Genomic DNA, 4,278 nt, shown 5'->3' on the forward strand with positions numbered 1-4,278 from the left:
TTTTCCCCTGTAGATACTGAAATTTCTTTATTTTTGCTGAATTTCATTTTACAGACAATGGACTTGGAGCTAAACATTTACTTCATGCCCACCCGTTTATTTAATACTCTGTCATTTTGGCATCCAGATTTGCATGTTTTAACATAATCCTTGTGGATTATTATGTGGAATAACAAGTAATTCAAGACCATGGATTTGCTACATGGATAACAATGCTCCCTGTAATGGCCACTGGTTATTTAGCACATTTATTTTTTGTGAGAGTGTCCTGCTGAATGGAATATCTTCACATTGTAATGACTGTACAACTGCAGCGCTCTCTCCAGTAATGCCATATGGGTTACAGTATATAATATTGCCTTTTTTCACACAGTTCATCCTTTTTGCCTTTAAAACACTAGCAGAGGAAATGGTACAATGTGTTCAGTGAGCTCAAGAAATTAATGGATATGTGGAATCTTCTAAACCACCACTCATCAGACTGAGATCAGATTAAGGAAACACATAAGAGACAGAACTATCAGAACTATTGAGTAGGACCCATGGCAGTCTCAGGGGTCAAGGGAGTGGATTTGTCACAGGGTGATTCTTCTGTGGAGTGGTGAGGGCAGTACTGAGGTGATTAAACAGCTATCCAACTAGCCTAAGACTCTTAGGACCTACAGGGGTCTAACTAGCATGTTTGATCTTGAGATCACCACCCCTTTCTGTTTTGTCTCCTGAGGCCTCATTTATCAAACCTTATGTGGATTCAAGCATACAAATATCTGCATTCCAAATGAAGAGGTGAATACAGAAACAAAAATAAAATCAGATTAGTAAAACCTGGCATATGTACATTTCTATGGAATTTTAACTTTCATAAATCAGTTACCTTGTAAATGTGCACATATGAACACACCTCAAACGCCGGTCTAAAACATCCATTTATGGATCATGCTGACCAACCTCATGCATAGGCAGCCATAATGCTGTAAAACCTGATTGGCTGGTAGAACAGCCCCTCATCTGACACAAAAGAGACTCTGCCACCTGCATTTGAGGAATCTTAAGTTGCACTCGACAATTGAGCGCACCAAGAGCATGTATAGCTCTTCAATGTCTTCCTATTATAATAAAAAAATCCTGGGATGAGACAAGACTTTTTAACCTGGGACGAGACGTGACTTTTTCAGAGAGATACTTTCACATCCCGCGAGACGAGACTTTGTGCCAAGAGATTTAACCCTGCCCGGGGCCAGAAATAAAAGTCTAAGAGTAGATTACAAAGTAGAACATCGTAAAGAATTTTAAAATGTTGGCATGATACACATGCAGAGCAGGTTAGAGATTATGAAAGTACTAAAATTCGAAAGTCTCAAAAAAACGATATTAAAGATCACATTAGCGCAAACAAATGGAAATTATTATTTGGTGAAATAACGGAACAGTGAAAAGAGTTTAAATATATTGTTTGGATTTAACTTGTAGAACCTGTAGACTTCTAGATCGTCCAATTCGTGTTGCCATCAGGGAAAAGTAGTGTTTCTTCCCAATGAAGAGGCGTATCCACGAGAATTAAAAGATTTGTTGTTTAGTGAAAGTAAAATCCACATATGCGAGTGGCAGAGACGTGAAGTGGGTGGCACATAGCACAGGTCCTGGGTTGCTGAGTGAAGCGAGCAGGGGGTGAAGCCCCCTAGTCTTCTATATTTTACTGAGAAATTAGATTTTTAAATCTCAGTAAAATGCAGAATAGATTCAATTCAATTCATTACTTTTTACAGAGGAGATTGTGCTGTGCTTTTCCTAAAATGTGCAATGATTCTCTCACTTGTTGCCATCTTGAACAGCTAATAAATTGTTATTACAAAGAGCACTTCTCTTTATGTTTCTTCTGTCTGTTTCATGCTAAATGACATATAATATTAAAGAAGCTGAGCTTGTATTTATTTACAAAAACAGGAAATATTTTTGTACTATTTCCCTTTTATGTTGTAACTTTTCATATAGTTTGATACAAGCTCATGCAGTTAGTTCTGAACCTGAATGAAAACTTCAATAAAGTAAAACACGTATCATTTAGCACTTTGTCCACTATTGGATCCTGTCGTAGATCCTGTGCTGCTTGGATTAATTCTGCATAGGCCCTCCTTAGGACTGGATTTGATACAGGGGTGTAAACCCCAGAGTGGACAAAATTATTTTGAGGGCATAGTATAGTCTACTAAATTTGCTTTGAAATGGTTTTACATATATTATTTGATACATTAAGGTATGGTTATTATTATGGTTAACTATAATTGTATAGGTGATTGTGTGCCAGAATAAATATCATGACGAAACATTCCTACTTGTTGTCCCCACTAAATGTGTATTTGCTTCAGTGGCTTCACTAATTGGGAAGGTTCATCGATATGGCTTTTATTTTGATTCAATTAAGGAGATAATTGGTCAAATAACTGACCCCACTGTCCAGTGACATACAATCTTGGCTCCTGCACTGTACCCAGGACTTTCCACTGTCCCAGATGATATACAGTGCTTGCCTAGAGTGCTTTGGAGCATGTCGATCGAGAACAAACACACAACATGGGAGGTTTATGTTGTCTAGAGTATACCTCTTTCATGGGGGTGTGTGAACATACAACAACAAGATTTATTTATATAGCATAATTTTATACAATGATGTAGCTCAAAGTGTTTTCCAAGATAACAAAGATAAAGTTACAAGAAAAGAAAAACAATTAAGATTAATCAATAATATTAAAGAATAACTAACAACAAAACAAGGTAACGTCACACGGCCTGGGAGAACAGAAAAAAAAATCCAGAAAAAATCTGCAGGTGTTCCAAGGTCAAAAGACCACCTAGCTGGGCTCCACTGGGCATTCTACCTAACATGAAAGTTGCAAAATCAGTCTTTTTTGTTTTCATGCTTCATATGTTGAAGTTGGCCTTGTGGACGGCTGAGACATCCGCCTTAATTCCATTATTTCAGGGGGCTTCATGCTGCCTTGATCAGGTGGTGGTGGCACAAATCGCCATCGCAAAAGAACCAGAAAAGACAGCAGAGAATATCAGAGTACCAGTACACAGTATCAATCTGCAGCAAAGAGATCTATAAAAACATGGCAGTAGAGCAGATACAAGCATGGGAGGGAGGTCACAACACACAATGAGAATGCCATATCTATATTAACATAACCTCTACTTTTGCCAGTTCAATCCAGGATAGATAGCAACTACTTATAACTCTGCATTAGCAAAAGAGGTGTAGAAAGTGCCTTTGCTTGGTATGCAAGCCTTAAAATAGTGGAAATTCCCTTAACACATTGACGGCAATAGTGACAATTTGTTCCTGATGTCAATATAAAATTTGGATGTTATTTTAATATACTGATAAAATGAATTTTGTTATTGAGCAAAACACACAATAAGAAATGTGTGTTCTTTAAAATTTGAAAAAACTGGCAAATAGAACAGTAGAGTTTCCCAAGCTGTAGTCAGCCGTCAATGTATTAAATGAATAACACTGCTGGGAGGCAATGTTAGAGCAAATGTGTAGATAAGAGGTTATGAGTGGGAAAGGATGGGCACAGGGATGAAGAAAACACAGTTTAACTGACACACTAGACTCTAAGTCATTAATTATGATCTGGGCAGGAACACACCCAGTCATGCTTAAGAGAGCCAGCATTCAGAATTTGAATCTTGCACCCAGCTGTTGTCCAGGTGGAGTTGGCACATTCTCTCTATGTCTGTCTCGGTTTTCCAATAGCACTTCTTCCCACACCACCAAACACTTAAAAGTTAGGTTGAAAGAAGATTATATTTCAGCCCCTCTTTTAGCATAAATCTGATTATGTGTTGAGTGAGCCCTTTGGTGGACTAGTGCCCAGACCAAACCACACCCGACCCCACAAGTAGAAACCCTGAATTAATGTAGTAATGGTATATGGGTTACACTGTTAACGTGCTTTTCGAACTATTCATTGACCCCTTGTGTCTCTTAGCATTCTTGAAAATTCTACTACCATTAGGACTTCACCATTGACTTCAAGTGATTATTCAAAACTGTTTTGTTTTCATTGTCATTTATATTGAGAACAAGTAAATATAAACAGTCCACCCAAAACCATTGGATAGTCACCATAACCTTTCACTATGAGACGCAAGCACTTGGGTCTATAGACTTAGTGTCTACCACAACAGTGATTGTTAAGAAAAAGGTGAAGGATGACTTGTCTAATCAGATTACCTTTTTCCACTGCTCAGCAGATAATAGCTTGTGTTCTA

The sequence above is a fragment of the Polypterus senegalus genome, chromosome 3 (assembly GCF_016835505.1).
Source record: "Polypterus senegalus isolate Bchr_013 chromosome 3, ASM1683550v1, whole genome shotgun sequence".
Lineage (NCBI taxonomy): Eukaryota > Metazoa > Chordata > Cladistia > Polypteriformes > Polypteridae > Polypterus > Polypterus senegalus.